Source organism: Salvelinus sp. IW2-2015, linkage group LG33, assembly GCF_002910315.2.
Source record: "Salvelinus sp. IW2-2015 linkage group LG33, ASM291031v2, whole genome shotgun sequence".
Taxonomy (NCBI): Eukaryota; Metazoa; Chordata; class Actinopteri; order Salmoniformes; family Salmonidae; genus Salvelinus; species Salvelinus sp. IW2-2015.
The window spans coordinates 29273310-29279578 of NC_036872.1; positions in this window are offsets into that span (position 1 = coordinate 29273310).

Sequence of the window (6269 nt, forward strand, 5' to 3'; positions counted from 1 at the left end):
AACTTGTGACATCAATAAGGGATCACAGCTTTCACCTGGTCAGTCTCTGCCATGGAAAGAGCAGGTGTTCTTAATGTTTGGTACACTCAGTGGAGTTTTGTTTATTTATATTTACATTTCTATTAGTTTTAAGATGTTTATTTGAAACTCAGTTTTGTTTTTATTTAGTTCATTTTTTTTTTTAATATATAGAGATTTTGTTTTTAGATGATTTAGTTTCAGTGTTAGTTTTGGTGTTAGGGACAGAAAGTAGCCTAACATCTGCATCTGCGGTGCTGCTCGTGGCAACGTCATCTGTCTGTGTCTACCTTTAAATTATAAAGTCAATCTCAATGTGACCCTCCAGATTCAAAAGCTTGAAAACCCCATTGAAAACACAATTTGATTTCTCCCCCCCAAAAAATCTAAAACTAAACATAATTCATGATGGTTTTTATTTTAGTACGTTTTGGAGATAATAGTTTCAGTATAGTTTTCGTTTTTCAAACGGGTTTGTTAATTATTTTATTTCAGTTTACTCAATTGTTCTTTGATGATTCGTTTTCATTTTAATTTCACTTTTAGTTTACTATAATAACCTTGGTCTCTTCTCACAGGCCCCATACAGAACTGCTTGAGCCAGCTGAAGCATACAGTAGAAGACAGCAGGACATAAGGGAACCACAATGTCTACAGGCCTCAACAGATCAATGAGGTCAGTGGATGCTGCTGAGGGGAAGACCATGTGTTTGATGTATTTGATACCATTCCACTCTTTCCGCTCCAGCCAATACCACAAGCCCGTCCTCCACAATTAAGGTGCCACCAACCTCCTGTGAATGAGGTTCACTTAAACATACCGCCTATTGAAAGAACAATTGGGACAGTATGCAACTAGGAACAGGTCCATCTACATGTTGATCCATAATGATGAATAAACAATGACTGTGGGGATTCGTCTGGGAGATGTCTTTGTACTATAAATCTGTTATATTCTTTCTAACTGAAATGATCCACCCACATAGACAGTGTGGTGAAGAAGCTGCAACAGCGCCTCTTCAACTGAAGAAATTTGGCTTGGCCCCTAAGACCCTCAGGGTGGTGCAGTCTGCCCAGCGTGCGGTATGCCCAACGCACACTGCCCTCCAGGACACCTACAGCACCCAATGTCACAGTAAGGCCAAAAATATTATGAAGGACATCAACCACCCGAGCCACACCCTGTTCACTCTGCTATCATCCAGAAGTCGAGGTCAGTACAGGTGCATCAAAGCTGGGAACCAGAGACTGAAAAACAGCTTCCATCTCAAGGCCATCAGACTGTTAAATAGCCATCACTAACCGGCTACCACCCGGTTATTCAACCCTGCACCTTAGAGGCTGTTGCCCTATAAACATAGACATGGAATCACTGGTCACTTTAATAATGGAACACTAGTCACTTTAATAATGCTTACACACTCCTTTACTCATCTCATATGTGCATTCGGAAAGTATTCAGACCCCTTCATTTTTTTCCACATTGTATTACGTTACAAGCCTTTCAAAATGTCACGGATGTCGTTAAGAACGGACCAAGGCGCAGCGGATGTGAGTTCCACATATTTAATTCAAGAGAAACTTAAAACAAAACAAAACATATCAATAAACGAACAACTAACGTGACTACGTGGTGCACATGCACAAACACAAAAACAATATCCACAAACACAGGTGGGAAAAAATCGCTACTTAAATATGATTACCAACTGCCTTCTAATTGGGAATCATACAAAACACTAACATGGAAATATAAACTAGAACACAAACATTGGAAAATTATAAACAGAATACTCACTAGTCCAGCGCCCTGATTACTACACCATAGAGAAACAAGGGCTCTTATGGTCAGGGCGTGACAGTACCCCCACCCAAAGGTGCGGACCCCGGCCGCAAAACCTGAAACCAAATGGGGGTTTAGGGGGGTTGACTAGTGTCGGTGGCGGCTCCGGTGCGGGTCGTTAGCCTCCCCCCACCCCCAGAACGCCCGGATCCAACCATGGGCGCGGGCAGAACGCTGTGCCTGGACTGGGCACCGGCGCAGAGGAGGGCTCCGGCCCTGGAGCAGGGTTGGAACGCGTGCCTGGTACTGGGCACCGGCGCAGAAGAAGGTTCCCGCCTTGGAGCTGTGCTGGTCGCCGTGCCCGGACTGGATACGGCGCTGAGGAAGGCTCCGGCCATGGAGCGTGGACCTGAACACCGTACCCGGACTGGGCACCGGCGCAGAGGAATGGCTCCTGCCTGGAGCTGGACTGGACGCCTTTCCTGGAAAGCTCCGGACCGTTGACCCTTGCTGGGGTCCCGGACCGTTGACCGTCGCTGGAGGTTCCGGACTGTGAACCGTCGCCGAAAGCTCTGGAGCTGTGGACCGTCGCAGGAAGCTCTGGACTGGGAAACCGTCGCCGGAAGCTCTGGACTGGGAACCGTCGCCGGAAGCTCTGACTGGGAACCGTCGCCGGAAAGGCTCTGGACTGGGAACCTCGCCGGAAGCTCTGGACCTGGGAACGTCGCCGGAAGCTCTGAGTGGGAACCGTCGCCGGAATCTCTGGACTGGGAAACCTTCACCGGAAGCTCTGGATGGGAACCAATCGCCGGAAGCTTGGACCTGTGAAATGCGCACTGGAGGCCTCAAGTGCGTGGAGCCGGTACAGAAGGGCACCTGGACTGGTGGACACGCACTTCCGGCGAGTTGCTGGAGAAGGCACAGGGACGTATCAGACTGGGGAGGCGCACTGAGAGTCCAGATGTGTGAGAGCCGGTACAGTTTTCACCGACTGCTAACCGGATCCTCTGGTCGAATGTTGAGGCAGACACACTTGTACAACATCTCTCTCCTCTCTCTCTCCCAACTTCTCCTTGCCTCTCTGACGGCCTCTGGCTCTTTCAGGGAGAGTGCAGGGAGCTGGCACAGGACGTACCGGACTGGGACACGCACTTCAGGACGAGTGTGCTGCAGGCATCTCATCGCTACCACCTCTCCAGAATCTTCATGGAATTCCTCCTCCGACTCCCACAGAGGCTCTTGGCACTCTCTGCTGCTCGACCGCCAGGCTCCATATGCCTCCCCCAAAAGAATCTTGGGGTTTCTTTGGCGGACTGACTACACGCTCCTCATGGCGAGTGCAAGGAACCGGCACAGGACATACGGGGCTGAGGAGGCGCACTGGAGATCTGGTGCGTGGAGCCGTCACATATGGCACCGGACTGATGACCCGCTCTTACAGCACGCTTGCGCTGTCGCATAACTCCTAGCCAACTCCATTCTCCCGGTATCCTTCCTCACACTGTTCCATCAACTCCATGCGGGCTCTGGCACTCTCCTTGGGTCGACTGACCACTTCTCTATCGCCTGCTCCATGTGCTCTGGCTCTTCCCGCGGCTCAGCCGGCCACCCCTTGTGCCCTCCCCACCAAAAAATATTGTAAATTTAACATTTTCCTCATCAATATCCCATAATGACAAAGCAAAAACAGGTTTACACAAACACATTTATTAAAAATAAAAACAGAAATGCCTTATTTACATAAGTATTCAGACCCTTTGCTATGAGGCTCGAATTTGAGCTCAAGTTTCCATTGATCATCCTTGAGATGTTTCTAAAACAGTTCATTTGTGGTAAATTCAATTGATTGGACATAATTTGGAAAGGCACATACCTGCCTATATAAGGTCCCACAGTTGACTGTGCATGTCAGAGAAAAAACCAATCCATGAGGTTGAAGGAATTCTCTGTAGAGCTCAGAGACAGGATTGTGTCGAGGCACAGATCTGGGGAAAGGTACCAAAAAATGTCTGCATTGAAGGTTCCCAAGAACACAGTGTCCACCATCATTCTTAAATGGAAGAAGTTTGCAATCACCAAGACTTTTTCTGGAGTTGGCAGCTCGGCCAAACTGAGCAATCAGGGGAGAAGGGCCTTGGTCAGGGAGGTGACCAAGAACCTGATGGTCACTCTGACAGAGCTCCAGAGTTCTTCTGTGGAGATGGGAGAACCTTCCAGAAGGACAACCATCTCTGCAGCACTCCACCAATCAGGTCTTTACGGTAGAGTGGCCAGACGGAAGCCACTCCTCAGTAAAAAGCACATGACAGTGCGCTTTGTATTTGCCAAAAGGCAGCTAACGACTCTCAAACCATGAGAAACAAGATTCTCTGGTCTGATGAAACCAAGATTAAACTCTTTGGTCTGAATGCCATGCTTCACGTCTGGAGGAAACCTGGCACCATCCCTACAGTGAAGTATGGTGGTGGCAGCATCATGCTGTGGGGATGTTATCAGCGGCAGGGACTGGGAGACTAGTCAGGATTGAGGGAAAGATGAACAGAGCAAAGTACAGAGAGATCCTTGATGAGACTAGTTCAGTACCTCAGTCTGGGGCGAAGCTTCACCTTCCAACAGGACAACAACCCAAAGCACACATTGAAAACAATGCAGGAATGTCTTCGGGACAAGTCTCTGAATGTCCTTGAGTGGCCCAGCCAGAGCCCGGACTTATACCCGATCAAACATCTCTGGAGAGACCTGAAAATAGCTGTGCAGCAACGCACCCCATCCAACCTGACAGAGCTTGAGAGGATCTGCAGAGAAGAATGGAAGAAACTCCCCAAATMAGCTGTGCCTAGGTTRTAGCTTCATACCCAAGTAGACTCATGGCCTTAATCGCTGCCAAAGGTGTTTCAACAAAGTACTGAGTAAAAGGTCTGAATACTTATGTAAATGGTTATTTCAATTTTTCTATTCGTAATAACTTTGCAAAAATGTCTAAAAAACTGTTTTGCTTTGTCATTATGGGGTTTTGTGTGTAGATTGATGGCTGTAACGTAACAAAATGTCAATGGGTCCGACTATTTTCCGAATGCACTGTATATACTGTATTCTATTATACTGTATTTTAGTTAATGCCACTGATATTGCTTGTCCTAATATTTATATATTTCTTAATTCCATTCTTTTGATTTAAGATTTGTGTATTGTTGTAAATTGTTATATACTACTGCACTGTTGGAGCTAGGGACACAAGCATTTCGCTACACCTGCAATAACATCTGCTAAATATGTGTATGCTAAATCTGCTAAATAACTGCATTACAGTATTGTGCAAAAGGTTGCATTTCAATCTTTGTAAGATTGTAAGATGGCTCCCTCTTGTGGAGAGTGCTTGCCATTCGCTTCATTGAGCGCATCCCTTTTATAAAGGGACAGAAGCAAAGTATTTGACTAGTTCTACTGTAGTTGTCACATACATTCCCCTGCATTTTTTATTGAACTAGGCAAGTCAGTTAAGAACAAATTCTTATTTTCAATGACAGCCTAGGAACAGTGGGTTACTGCCTTGTTCAGGGGCAGAACGACAGATCTTTACCTTGTCAGCTCAGGGATTTGATTTTGCAACCTTCTGGTTACTAGTCCAACGCTCTAACCACTAGGCTACCTGCCGTATTAGCAATAATCAGAGACAGAAACTATTAATTATTTATTACATCAACTACCATATTATATTTTATATTTCCTTGCTGTGCAAAGCAAATACTTTCTGCAGCCTTTCTACATTGTATAAACTTTTAATCTGTAAATGTGTCAATCATCCAAATGAAACAATTGAATGAAAGTGAGTTAATAGCATCTGTCTAGTGTAACACTAACACACATGGCATTTCATTGAAAAAGGTAGTTCTTATATGCTACAGATACAAACCCACTGTAGCATACCTTACAGTGCTGTAGAAAAATGTCACTGTAAAGCAATTCTCAAAGTGGTTGAAATCTATGAGGAAGAAAGTACTTAAGGGGAATATTTATCAGAGTCACCCCTCCACACCTCATTTGATAGCATTTAAATTCTGACCACAGCCGAGCCAACACTCCAAAACCCCACTCAACTCAGGAGGACTGTTTCTATTTAAGCATTGGGGGTTTTCAGAAAAATCTGGGCTAAAATACAAAATGAAGCTTTCCGTGAATGGGCATGGCTCTCACCTAAGAGAGAGAGAGAGAGAGAGAAGGCTGGAGCAGGAGCATGAGTGTGGGCAGAGGAGTATGGGACCAGCGCCAGGCTTGCCCACAGGGATGGAGGGGAGCCATAGCAGCGGCAGCCTGTTTGTCTTGGAATACCACACTCACTCTGGAGTTCTAAAGAAAACGAGAATCCCCTCAATCTGCTTCCAACCGGAGGATCAAATGTGTGGTCTGACAAATGTGTAAATGTCCGACAACATCTCACTTCTCTTGACTCCTGCCCTGACCTGGATGA